Raw genomic sequence first — 14,741 nt, forward strand, 5'->3', positions numbered from 1 at the left:
TTAAACCTATTTTTAATCTACTTTCTATTATCCCAGAGTCAACATATCTACCCCTTTCCAAGTCTCAGCCTTCAATCTGTGCCCATATGTTCTGGTTTCCTCCGCTATTCCCTGCTCTCGTGGTTTTGACCCGTCCTTTTTCTTCTGGCTGTACATGTGCTCAAGACATTACAGAAGTTAAAACAAGTGATCCAAAAAACCATTCTTTATTTAGCTCAGCTTCATATCTTACTAGGTTAATGCCTTACATTTCTCCATCATCAAATTCTTAAGAAAGACATTTACATGACTTAATTCTAATCATTAGCTCTATTCTCTTTGCAGTCTACCCCTGGCTGGTTTCTGCTTCCACCTGCTGATCTGGCAGAGGTGATAACAATGATGAAACAAAATCTTCAAACCACAGCACAGTAAGAAGATGCTGAGTTTATATGTGGACACTGCTTTTGTGACTGTGACTATTGTTGTGGGTTTCCTTGCTTTCCATCTTGCCAATTCCCTTCTTGACATTGTACAGCTATTTCCTTTGTAATACAGAAACTCTCTTACAGAATATTTTTCCACAGCTGGCTTTCATCACTTCTTGATAGGTACCTAAATATTTCAGTTTTTTCCACTTTATTTTCCTTTAACAATAACTGCTGCCCAATTAAATAATTCATCTTTTCCCCTGTATAAGTATTTGTGGTACTGAATGAATGTTTATCAAGCACCATTTGGAATCTCCTATTTTCTCTGGCTTGGCTTTTTCACAGACTCTTGTTCTCAATTACACATGGCAGTTTGAATTAAGTTTATTTAACCATTTTAAAATTAAGAATGAGTTTGGAATTTGTTTTAAATTTTTTTTTTACCCCATAGAGATGATTGTGTGTAAATTAAAGACTAACTTCAAAATCCAAGAGTTTCTTTGTTGTATAATAGTTAGATCATGCACATTTATAAATAACATTCAGAAGCATGACACAGAAAAGCAAACATTATGCTTTGAAATGTTCACAAATGATAATAATAACTAATGTTTATTTTCTGCTTACTATGAGGTAGACGCATAACTAAGTTCTTTATGGGCATTAATTTATTCAATCTTTTCATCAGCCCTAGAAGTTTGGAATTTTATTATTAGTTCCAGAAAAGTTACAAAACTTGCCCTCGACAGCTCAAAACTGGTGAAGTTGGGATTCTCAAGTCTCACCCCTGCATCATATGCCATTCTGCCTCTCCAAGGATGTCTACCTGTCAGTGAGTTTGATAAAACAAATACTGCCATGGCTTCTTGATTCTAAAATATGATCAAGTGTAAGCTGCACCATCTATTTAATATTATCTTTCCAGGATAAAGGGAATCACTACCAACAGTATGTGTGTATGTGTTGTAGATATATCACACTATATTTAGTCTCTTGGTCTCAAATTATAATTTTTGATATTGAGAACATGTGTGTCTTAATTTTTTCATACATATGGAAATTTTCAAATATTTAAATATAAAAAATTAAGTATATACTTACTATATTATATACATAATATGCATTATGTGTGTCATGTAATATGTAATTATATAATAATTATACTATGTAATAATATATTATATAATTATATGCTTAAGTATATTATATATTATACATAAATATAGAAATTAATATCCCTTTCCTCTCATTTTACCCTCTATTTTAAGTCTTTATTGTACATAATGGTGAAAAAATTAATCTTGTTGATTTTAAGGGAGCTCAATTTTTATGATTTTATTTTAAAATCCTCAATCAGGATTTATTTCTGCACACTTTTTCTTAAGTTACATTTGAGTTTCTGGAGGGTTGTGCTAAAATTACGCAATAACCAGGAAGGGGATATTTGCTCTTCATTTGTCCTTGATCTTCTGCTGGCATCTGCTGAGAGAGAAATTCCATATAGTTTTTGGTTGTTTGCCTCTATCCCTTTGGCCTATGTTAGGAGACCTCAACCTCACAGAATTCCTGATTATGAATACTATAAACTACCTCCTCCTTTTTCCGACCATCGGGATTCTGGGGTCTGATGGCCTCCTTTCAGTCACATATACACCTCTCTTTGGGGTGCAGTGGCTGTTAGTTGTTCTCTGGTATCACACTGGAGATGCCCGAGGCTACTGCTAAACTCCACCTCACTCAGCCCCTGGAACTTCATTCTGGTTTGAACCCTGGGGAGAAGTGGAGTAAGGCTCCTTCCTAGCTTTCTTCTTATTTGCCCATGGTACAGCAACCAAGACCTCTCCTTGTAGGGGCAGGAAAACTCACCCTTTTATTGTTAGAAACTACTCTTATCTCTGTGGTATAAACTTTATGGACCAAGTTCTTCAGGGTTTTGGCTTTTTATATTCAGTGCCAAACTTTTAGTGCTCAAAACACTTCTTTTTCAAAAAACTGGGCTATCTCAAATCAAAAGCTCATTGGCTTTCAAGACTAAGTCCTCTGTTGTAAATTTTTAAAAAACCTATTGCCTTCTTTGTTTTTCCCCATGTTAACTTGTGCCCTGCTTTCTCTGGGACAAATAAATGTTCCCCAGAGGCTGTGAATACTATTTGCTCTGGAGGTAGTGATCACCAAGACAACAGCAAAAAGCTTGGGTAATATCTCCATATGCAATTCCTCCACATATATTAAAATATAAAAATATATAACATAAATATACATAATCATACAACATATATTAATATAAATAACTCTACATTTATGATTTTATATATTATATATAATTTATGTGTAACATGTATATGTATATAATTTTTTCTCCCTTCTTATGTGAAGACAAGTGTCATCAGGAGAACCTGGACCAGGATAATGGCAATAAGAGTAGTGTTAAAAAAAAAAAGGCATACTAGAGATATTTCAAAGAAAGAGTGGTTGCAACTTAGCAATAATGTGATGAAATGGCACTGTCTACACTGGTGGGAATGTTTATGTTAGAGAGACTAGACAGATTTTGGCAAATCACCTTACCTTTCTTTGCTATTACAGAAATGGCCTTGGAGGATAATGAACCTTAGAAACAGGTTTCAGAATTTTTCTATTCCTTAAAATCTGCTATGCTTTGAATGTTTGTCTCCTTCAAAACTCATGTTGAAATTTAACTGATATTGTCACAGGCAATGATGAGACAATTTAAGAGGTTATTTGGCCAAAAGAGCTCCACCCTCATCAGTGGGATTGATGCCTTTATAAAAGAGAGGGTTTAGTCCCTTTTACTTCTTCGTTCTTGAACTCTTATGCCATGTGAGGAACAGCATTCCTCACCCCTGAAGGATGCTGCGTTCAAGGCACCATCTTGGAAGCAGAGACTGGGCCCTTATACCAAACATGCTGGACCTTGATCTTGAACTGTCCAGCCTCCAGAACTGTGAGAAATAAATTTCTGCTCTTTATAAATTACCCAGTTTCAGGTATTCTGTGGTAGCAGCACAAAACAAAGACACAGCCACATTATACTCAACAAATATTTGTTGAGCATGTATTACATGCCAATCTTTGAATAAAGTGTTCCAAAGAATTCAGAGATGATAAAAATATATGCTTGAGCCGAAAGTCATAGAGTAGGGACTAAGTATATATTGTACTTCGAAGAATATAAAGGACGCTTCATAAAGCCCAAAAGTGGTTTGATCAGAGAAGCATTTTATAAATTACAGAGATGTAGAATGTAAGGATCTTATTAATAATAATATAATTATATTGGACTTGGAAGACATCAGGGAGCCAGCAAGGAAGAAGCTCCCAAATTACAAAATAGCTAAAGTTAGAACTAAATCTGCAATCAAATTAGAAAAAAAAAAATGAAAAGTTGTGATGTCAAGAATGACATGGTAAAGAGCAGTGATATAGGCAAGCTCACATCCTGCTGCTGGTGGTGTCTTGCCATCATTCAGGAAAATCACTTTTTACTCATGAGTGAAAATCCTGAAACAAGTAAGGAAATCATCTGCTGAATGTTCAGGAATGTATTTACAAAGGCTTTTATCGCAACACAATTAGGAAAAGCCCAGGTTAAATACCTTGTGTAGTATTACAATGGACATTTACCTACCTCAAATTGGCCAAATAAGTTTTCTTAGAATTGCCCCTTCACCCACGTCTTTCCACTTGTTTGAGTTAGGGCTCTTATGTAACTTTCTAGTAAAGTACAACTGATTGGTCTAATTGATGGCATTGCCCAGGAAATTTAGAAAATAGCAACAGCTTGGGAGGCTGAGGCGGGCGGATCACTAGGTCAGGAGATCAAGACCATCCTGGTCAATATGGTGAAACCCTGTCTCTACTAAAATACAAAAAAATTAGCTGGGCGTGGTGGCACGCACCTGTAGTCCCAGCTACTTGGGAGGCTGAGGCAGGGAAATTGCTTGAACCCAGGAGGTGGAGGTTGCAGTGAGCTGAGATTGTGCCACTGCACTCCAGCCTGGTGACAGAGCAAGACTGTCCAAAAAACGAAAAAAGAAAATAGCAAGAGCAAGAATAGAAACCATCCTTTGTACAAGAAGGAGAAAAACACCAGGCACTGTGTGTGTGGCTGTATCAAGAACACACACACACAAACCAGGAGCTGTTGGCAAATTTTTTTTTTTAACCACAATATGGATTAGAGAAGTACAGGAAGCCATCTATACAAAGAGAGAAGACTAAAACAGCTACATAGTAGAGACAGTTCTGATAGCTTAATAACCTCTGCTTCTGGTTTGTTCCAGAGGTTCAAGTGTTTTTCTGCCCTTGGTGTCCATGAGAAATAACTGAACATTATAACAGTTTGAGTTGTAACCTGAAGAATATTCATTTATATAAACATGATATATGTCATCATGTATGCATATGTCTGTGTGGGCTTGTAAAATAGAGTGTATCCCAGCCAAGGAGAGATCAGATATAAAAGAGTGCTCTGTCCGTCTCATACTCATTTGACTGAATATATAAAGGCTCAGGGGAACCTTCTGGGGGAAAAAAATACCATACCAAGTATTTGAGTCAGGAGGCTAACTTGCAAGGATTTCACTTGCATGGACCCATTAAAAGGACTTGATTTGAAAGAAGAAAATCTGAAGATCTGAGGGGTTGAATAAGTAAAACATAAATATGGTTTAAAAAACAGAAAGATGAACAATAAAAGTCTCTCTGCCATCCTTGTCCTCCTCTGATCAGTTCTGATGCCGCTCCTTCCATTGGTAAATACTGTACTTAATATCTTATGCAAATGTTCATAGTTTCTTCAAACATATACAAGCAAAAACAAGTACTGATTCTTGTTTTTCATTTGTTTACAAAGGTAGTATATTGCACATACTGTGCTGCACCTTACTTTAAATATATGTTTATATATCTATATCTATGTAGATATATTATTATAGATTTATTATATATCTAAATATACATATATATATCTTCTTTTCCTATCAGTATAAAGAAAGATTCCTCAGTTTTTACAGCTTTGCAATGTCCTATGTATAGATACATCATCATTTATTAAACTAGATCCTATTGATAGACATTTAGTTGTTTCCAATCTTTGGCTCTTACAAACAATGCTACAATAAATAACTTTGCACAAAAGTCATTTCTCACCTGTGCATGAATACCTGCACAATACATTTTTCTATAAGTAATTCTGAGTCTTTAGTGGCTTTTGTTTTTTGAAAGAACTCACCTCTCTGATTATCCTTTCTGCAGGGATGTACCCTGGTGGAAGAAAGGATGTGTTTCTATAAAGCTAAAAAGCTATAACATGTTAGGGTTGAAGCCAGTCTGTTACAGGGACTCCTTAAGATAGTCCAACCCAGGAAGAAGAGCCATGTTTTTGTCTGCTTTTGCAGAAAGGATGAGTAGTGGTCCTAAATGTAGCCAAAGAGATGAAATTGGGGTGGAGATAGTGGTCTAATCGAAACACCGGGCTGTGGCTCAAACTTGAGGCCATGATTGTGTTATGGGCTGCTGAGATTTGAGCAGAACTTTGCAAAGATGAGTGACTCTAGCAGTGCAAGTGGCAAAGGGTAGCACAAGGGTAACTTGTTTCCATGTTCTTACATTTTCTCACATTTTTTCACTAATTAAAGCCATAGCACTGTGAAGCTTGGTGATATTTGAGTAATATATACTTAGAAAAGGTTGGGAAGAGTAGAGCCATATTAATGGTGGTTTTCTCTAGGAGTACAAGGTAATAAGTGAATGTATCACTTTACCCATTTCTTGACATTAATAAGTGCAACCTCTGTTGAGAATCGATGTATATCTCTCTTGATCTTTTCTCATATAAGTGCATATATTTACCAACATAAGTGATTTTTTCTTTTATTGTCTGGATAGGATATTTCTGCATATACATATGATTGTGAAATTATCTGTTTTTACATTATATATATTTTGGAGATCTTTCCAAGTTAGTATTTGCACTCATGTTTAAAAAGGGAGCAGTGCCTTTAAAATTAGGTGACTTTTACACCTTTTATCATGACTACTTTTTGTGGAATTGAAATGATGTTTTCATTCTGCTTTGGTGTTTCAGTGCCTTGTTCAAAGTTAAGTGTTTTCAGAAAAGTATATTTTGCTTTTTTTTTTTTACAGCCTAAATTTTGGCTATTGGGAATTTTCTATTGTATAAAACTGTTTATAAAAGGTTTTTCTACTGACTCCAGGGTATTCTGAAGATTGAAGCCTGTGTGTAAATTGCTACCAAATGGTAAAAAGCAACAGTAAACAGTTTGGTTTTTTAAAACTGTGTAAAGTTTGATTCTAATGTTGAAAAAAATGTGTGCATGTATATATAATTTTTATTATGCCCTTAGAAAAAAACTACTAAGAAAACCTTCAAAATGTTAAAAGTGTGTATCTTTGGATTGGCTCTAAGTTTATAAATTTTTATATTTATATTTATACTTATTTTATTTTAAAAGTTTTCTGAAGAATTGCTTTTATAATTAGAAAAATTCATAAAATGCAATGCAATTTGTACTACAATATAGTACCTACAGTCCTGTCTTCCTCTTCCACTCTTCCTATGAAGACAGACATAGGAAGAGTTTGAAGAGGTGGGTTTTAGAGTTTTGGGAGAAGGGATCAATTAAGAAAACCTCTCTACCCCAGGGACTTTGGCACCAGCTGAGAGAGGGGAAAATGAAGGTCAACTGATCACTGTTACCAGGACAAATACTGCATACTTGTATGTGGAATCTAAAAGAGTCCAACTCATGGAAGTAGAGAGTAGAATGGTGGTTACAAGGTATATTAGTCCATTTTCACCCTGCTGATAAAGACATATCTGAGACTGGGATATTTACAAAAGAAAGAGGTTTATTGGACTTATAGTCCCATGTCTTCACAATCATGATAGAAGGTTAAAGGCATGTCTCACATGGCGGCAGACAAGAGAAGAGAACTTGTGCAGGGAAACTCCTTTTTTTGAAACCATCAGATCTCATAAGACTCATTCACTATCACAAGAACAGTGCAGGAAACCCACCTCCATAATTCAATCACCTCCCACTAGGTTCCTCCCATGACATGTAGGAATTGTGGGAGTTACAATTCAAGATGTGATTTGGGTGGGGACACAACCAAACCATATCTTTCTGCCCCTGGCCCCTCCAAATCTCATGTCCTCACATTTCAAAACCAATCATGCCTTCCCAACAGTCCTCCGAAGTCTTAACTCATTTCAGCATTAACTCAAAAGTCCAAGTCCAGCGTCTCATCTGAGACAAGGCAAGTCCCTTCCCCTATGAGCCTGTAAAATCAAAAGCAAGTTAGTCGCTTCCTAGATACAATGGAGGTACTGACATTATGTAAATGCAGTTGTTCCAAATGGGAGAAATTGGCCAAAACAAAGGGGTTACAGGCTCCATGCAAGTTTGAAATCCAGCAGGGCAGTCAAATCTTAAAGCTCCAAAATGATCTCCTTTGACTCCATGTCAAGTACTGGGACATGCTGATACAAGAGGTAGGTTCCCACAGTCTTGGGCAGCTCTGCTCTTGTGGCTCTGCAGGGTGCAGCCTCCCTCCTGGCTGCTTTCATGGGCTGGTGTTGAGTGTCTGTGGCTTTTCCAGGCACATGGTGCAAGCTATTGGTGGATCTATCATTCTGGGGTCTGGAGGACAGTGGCCCTCTTCTCACAGCTCTAGTAGGTGGTGCCCCAGTAGGGACTCTGTGTGGGTGCTCCAACCCCACATTTCCCTTCCACACTGTCCTAGCAGAGGTTCTGCATGAGAGCCCCGCCCCTGCAGCAAACTTCTGCCTGGGCATCCAGGCATTGCCATACATCTTCTGCAATCTATTGGAGGTTCCCAAACTCCAATTCTTCTTTGCACTCACAGGCTCAACACCACATGGAAGCTGCCAAGGTTTGGGGCTTGCACCTTCTTAAGCCATGGCCTGAGCTCTATGTTGGCCCCTTTCAGCCATGGCTGCACTGGCTAGGACACAGGGCACTGAGTCCCTAGGCTGCGCATAGTGCGGGGACCTTGGGCCCAGCCCACACAACCACTTTTTCCTCCTAGGCCTCTGGTCCTGTGATGGGAGGGCTGCCTTGAAGATCTCTGACATGCCCTGAAGACATTTTCCCACTGTCTTGGGGATTAACATTTGGCTCCTTGTTACTTATGCAAATGTTTGCAACCGGCTTGAATTTCACCTCAGAAAAAGTTATTTTCTTTTCTATCACATTGTCAGGCTGTGAATTTTCCCAACTTTTTTGCTGTGTTTCCCTTTCAAAACCAAATGCCTTTAACAGCACCCAAGTCACCTTTTGAATGCTTTGCTGCTTAGAAATTTCTTCCACCAGATACCCTAAATCATCTCTCTCAAGTTCAAAGTTCCACAAATCTCTAGGGCAGGGGCAAAATGCTGCCAGTCTCTTTGCTAAAACATAATGAGTCACCTTTGCTCTGGTTCCCAACAAGTTCCTCGTCTCCATCTGAGACCACCTCAGCCTGGATTTCATTGTCCATATCACTCACTATCAGCATTTTTGTGAAAGCCATTAAACAAGTCTCTAGGAAGTTCCAAACTTTCCCACATTTTGCTATCTTATTCTGAGCCCTCCAAACTCTTCCACCCTCTGCCTGTTACCCAGTTCCAATTGTGCTTCCACATTTTTGGGTATCTTTTTTTTTTTTTTTGGACAGCGTTTTGCTCTTGTCTCTAGGCTAGAGTGCAATGGTGTGACCTCTGCTCACTGCAACCTCTATGTCCCAGGTTCAAGTAATTCTCCTGTCTCAGCATCCCAAAGTAGCTGGGATTACAGGCACCTGACATGCCCAGCTAATTTTTTTGTATTTTTAGTAGTGACAGGGTTTCACCATGTTGGCCAGGCTGGTCTTGAACTCCTGACCTCAGGAGATCCACCTGCCTCGACCTCCCAAAGTGCTGGGATTACAGGCATGAGCCACCGCACCCAGCCCATTTTTGGGTATCTTTTCAGCAACACACCCTCTACTGATACCAATTTACTGTATTAGTCCATTTTCACGCTGCTGATAAAGACATACCAGAGACTGGGCAATTGCCAAAAGAAAGAGGTTTATTGGACCTACAGTTTTACCTGGCTGGGAAGGCCTCACAATCATGGTAGAAGGTGAAAGGCATGTCTCACATGGTGAGAGACAAGAGAAGAGAGCTTGTGCAGGGAAACTCCCCTTTTTAAAACCTGTGAGACTCATTCACTGTCATGAGAACAGCACAGGAAAGACCCACCCCCATAATTCAATCACCTCCCACTGGGTTCCTCCCACAATGTGTGGGAATTGTGGGAGTTACAATTCAAGATGAGATTTGGGTGGAGACACAACCATGTCACAAGGGAAGAGGAGAAGAATGAGGAGTTGTTAATCAAAGGATATAAGTTTCAATTAGACAAGAAAAATAAATGTTGAGGTCTATTATAGAGAAGGGTAACTATAGACAATAATAATGTATTGTATATTTCCAAACAAATGGGAGAGTAAATTTCAAATGTCTTGCCCCAAAAAATGATGTGAGGTGATGAATATCTTAATTAGCTTGACTTAATCAATCCACTTTGTATACATGTATCAAAACATTGCACTGTACTTTATAAATGTATACAACTATGATTTGTCAATTAAAACTAATAATGTTCTTTTTTTTTTTTTTTGGAGATGGAGTCTTGCTCTTTTGCCCAGGCTGGAGTGCAGTGGTGTGATCTCGGCTTACTGCAACCTCCAACTCCCAGGTTCAAGCAATTCTCCTGCCTCAGCCTCCTGAGTAGCTGGGACTACAGGCGTGTATCACCATGCCCAGCTAATTTTTGTACTTTTAGCAGAGATGGGGGTTTCACCATGTTGGCCAGGGTGGTCTCGAACTCCTGACCTCAAGCAGTCCACCCGCCTCAGCCTCCCAAAGTGATAATGTTTTTAAAAGTAAAAAAATAAAAATAAAATTCATTACTCTAAAGAATCTTCCTACCCCTAAACCAATCTCTGTTATACATTAATAAAGATTAAAGCATATACCTTTACGTTTGTTAGCTAAGCTGGTTTGCAAACAAAACAAGACAGATTTATAAAGGTTGTCTCTGATATATTTGCCACAAGTCGCCTTATAGCAAGGAGAGGCAAGGAAGAATGCATCTTCTCTGTAAGGAAGAGGCTGAGAAGCAAAGCTCTGCTCCTTCTCTCAAACTCATTAATCAGAAAATGTATTCTCTCCCTGTGGAGGGCAAAGAAAGTACTACTTTAGGGATTCTTGTTCCACATGAAAACACATAGCCAGAAAAAAATGAAAGTGCCCCATCCCCAACATTGGGGAATGTTCAGTTGAGTCAAATACCATAGGAAGATAAACCAGGCAAAGTACCAAAATAATTTCTGCAGAATGGTGGAGAATAAATCAGAAGTAAAGAATTCCCTGAAGTAGACAGTAGAGATAATCTCCATAGACTAAGCTTTTCCCACCTGGCGGATCACGAGGTCAGGAGATCGAGACCATCCTGGCTAACACTGTGAAACCCCGTCTCTACTAAAAATACAAAAACCAGCTGGGCGAGGTGGCGGGCGCCTGTAGTCCCAGCTACTCGGGAGGCTGAGGCAGGAGAATGGCGTAAACCCGGGAGGCGGAGCTTGCAGTGAGCTGAGATCCGGCCACTGCACTCCAGTCCGGGCGACAGAGGGAGACTCTGCCTCAAAAAAAAAAAAAAAAAAAAAAAAAAAAAAAGCTTTTAAGATGTGTGCCAGTTAAAAAGTGTGAGAATGGGATGTAGGTTGAGAGAGAGTGTATAGAGAAAATAAGGTTCAGTTTTTATTTTAATTTTATGTATTCACTGAAAAAAATTTTAGAATCAGAGAAACTTAAGCCTGTTTATAGCTTGAGGGCAGAGAGTGAAGAGGGAGAATTTAAACAGAAGAGAGAGAATAACTTGGTGTTATGGAGGTCTAGAGTTGGTTGGAGGCAAAGTGAAGCATATTTTTTTCTGAAGCAGGAGATTTCATCATCAGTTCAGCCAAAGAATGTAGGCATGGAGAATAACTGGGAGCTGACTACAGATTGTTGAACCCTGTTTGGTCAAGTATGAAGTCCCCAACAAATTTGTAATTAAGTCGATCAATACAGTTATTTAATTTAATTTAATTTAACTTAATTATTATAGGAGCTTAGAAGCAAAAGAGATAAATATTTTGTTACATTTGGTTTGGGGAATTGGCAGGGCAGAAATAGCTTATAAAGATTAGGCAAACAACCCAAACAAGTAAAATAAATAAAATTTAACAGATCACAATTTTTTTTTTTTTTTCCTGAAAAGAAACCTGTTCTGGAGAATAAAATTGAAAAGGAATTTTGGGAAGCATAGGTTTAAGTTATAGTAAGCATAAAAAAAAAGGTTCACTTTGTTGACCAACTCTCTGGATTATGCTTTATCATTATTATCAAGTTCTATTAAAATAAGCATATTTCATAAAGTAAGCTAATATGTCAAATATGTTATTAACAGAAAATCTTAAATGATGATGATGATGTTAAGTGTCATAAATGATCTACTGAACCAAGAATGTATGCCTATAGCAGTACCTGATTTGAATTACATATACAGATGTGGACATGTTCAATGAGACAAAGCAGATAAGCATACGTAAGCATTGGTTTTATCTAGTTACTGTGATCGTTCAATCCTTTGCTCTCATGAACCTTCAAAACTGGCAAAAGAACAAAGTTAGAACTGAACAGTGCTGCTATTTTTAGTCAGTCATGTGTTCCAAATACATTAATTGCATACCAGCTCTGTGAAATAAGTGTGCTTGGCTAAGAGACAGGATATTGTGTTTTAGAAATAAAGAATTTCCCCAAATGTCGACATTTTATAAATGTAATTCATGTTAAGATTTTATTACAGATTAATCATAAATATGGTATTGATTACAATATGAAGTTAGGAAATACAATACTTAATATTTGACCTTCTTCATATTGGATCCCGTTTATGCTACAGGCTGTTTTAATTGGAGGGTGCTTTATGTGTGGGGGAGGTACTCATCAAGTAAAAGAGATTTAGGGTCAAGTTACCAATTTGTAAAAAAGCATGGAGGGTAGAATGTAGGAAAGATGGAGATCAGAAGCAGGTTGCCATGTTTAAGTCAGGACTTAGGAAACAAGGCAGACTTGTCAAGTCAAGGTCAGAACATGTAGTACTCAGTAAAGTAGGGGAAAGTAGGAGAAACATTGTAATGAAGGATGGACAGATTAGTGAGAAGTTTTAAGTAGCTTAATGATTATTCTATCTCTAACTGACCCCACCTATCAGTTGAACTCCCATTTGGTCAAACCATGTTCCATAATTACACGTTGTAGTGCGTTCCATGAAAATAGGTCATCAATCATAAGTTAACAGGATATTTCTGAACCATCATGTAAACGTATGTTTCTGGAATGATTATACCTGTAGTGATGATCAATTCTGAAGAGCCCAAAGTCTCCCTTGGGATATCACTGTGAGCACCTGCATCCTTTGGTGGAAGAGCTGACTGGAATTAGCTGTTGGTCTATATTCAAGGTCGTGATACAGAACAAAACCAGTTAGGGGTCAGAGTGTTGACTTTGGCTTTAGTTGCACCCTTCTCTAGCCAATTGAACTAATGTGCCATTACAGAGTGGGATCAAAGTTATGCATATGCAACTTAAGGAAAGGGTATTTTCTGACTCTTCATCTTTAAATTGCAACTTTGAAATCTTTTAGTCAAGTCAATCCAGACTTTTTAGTCAAGGCAATAAATAAATAAAGGCAGGTTAAGGAATATGAATGAAAATACTCTATATTTGTTTCTGAATACTGGTAATAAGTGACAAGATTTCTTGTCACTTTCTAGAAATCAAGTGACTTGATTTCTAAAAATCAAGTTTTGCTCATTGTGATTAGACATTTGTTCTTATGAATATAAATCTGTTTTATTTAATATCTTTCAAATTATCACTTCCATTTTCTAAATTAGGGGTCAGTACACTTTCTCTATAAAGGGAGTAAATATTTTAATTTTTGTGGGTCATACTGTCTTTTTGGCAGCTGTTCAACTCTGCAGAGTGAAAGTAGCCACAGACAGTATGTAAATGGTTGGACGTGCCTATGTTACAGTAAAACTTTATTTACAAAACAGGTGACAGACTGGATTTGGCTCTGCTTGCTATTTATTATATTTAGGAAATTGAAAACATCAGTTTGCTTTTGATAATAATAATATTAGCTTGACAGCATTGCTCGGACATTTACTCTATGCTAGGTACTGTTGTGAAATCTTTATTAATTCATTTAATCTCCCACTAACCCCAATTCTGTGTTCATAGGTTAAGCAACTTGTTTACGATTCTGCAGCCTGCAAGCATTGAAGCAGGGATTTTGACCTAACAGTCTAACTCCAGAGTCTGAACTCTTAACAACGAAAAATAGATATCACCCAGGAGACACTCTACCCTTTTCCAGTGTCACTTTATTGTTTTGCACTTGGGAAAGCCTGACAGGTGAACTTACCCACAGTACCTGAGTTGTCTAACTGATGGTCATTTCTCCCGCTTTGTGACTGGCTGTACGTGATTCACTAGGCTGCAGCTTCCCCATGTGGATGTCCACAGGAAGGAGAATGTGGGCCATGCCACATCCCTAGATACTGCTCTGGCTCTGCATGCCACATGCCACATCACACATGGGCATAGAGGTGAATCCAAATGATCAGGAGCTCTTGGTGTGATTAATGAGATTTCTGACTTAGTGGGGCAACGTTTGAAAGTCTACCCTGCATGAATCTGTTCCCAGGCCCAAAAGAAAAGCACACACACACACAAGACAAACTTTGTATGGGGGAGGCATTGGTGGACACACCCCTGTTTCTAACCTTCCTTTCTAATTTTGGGGCTTCTCTCCTCTTTAAGGGGCTTCTTTCTTTAAAATGGCACAGTATGAATCCTCATACTGTGGGGATTCACCTTTTTGAGAGTTCTGTCCCCCAACCCACAGACTGTGGTCTGGAGCTTGGTTCTAGCTTCCTCCCCACACTCCAGGCAATCTGTGGAATCCAGTAACCTGTAACGACTCCATCAATGAATTCTCCACCTTCTAACTACTGGTTGGGCGCAGCTGATGGAGAGCCCTGGAAGTGGGTAAGAGGGAAGCAAAGAGGAAGAGGAGTGAGGTCAGGATGTGTATTCCCTGGATCCCTCTTTTCAAGATATCAGAGATGGTTAATTTTTATGTGTCAATATGGCTAGATAGTAGTCTCCAGTTATTCAGTTAT

The 14,741-nt window shown here is 38.2% G+C and overlaps 1 long non-coding RNA gene across 1 annotated transcript in view; it reads left to right on the top strand.

The window, feature by feature from the left end:
* Positions 1 to 14,741, top strand: part of LOC105521034 — a 76,141-nt gene that overhangs the window by 18,210 nt on the left and 43,190 nt on the right. The window contains exon 2 of the long non-coding RNA XR_001003207.1: positions 325 to 369. This is a non-coding gene — a long non-coding RNA (uncharacterized LOC105521034). The remainder of the gene's footprint in view (positions 1 to 324; positions 370 to 14,741) is intronic.

The sequence above is a fragment of the Colobus angolensis genome, unplaced genomic scaffold, assembly GCF_000951035.1.
Source record: "Colobus angolensis palliatus isolate OR3802 unplaced genomic scaffold, Cang.pa_1.0 Scaffold394, whole genome shotgun sequence".
Lineage (NCBI taxonomy): Eukaryota > Metazoa > Chordata > Mammalia > Primates > Cercopithecidae > Colobus > Colobus angolensis.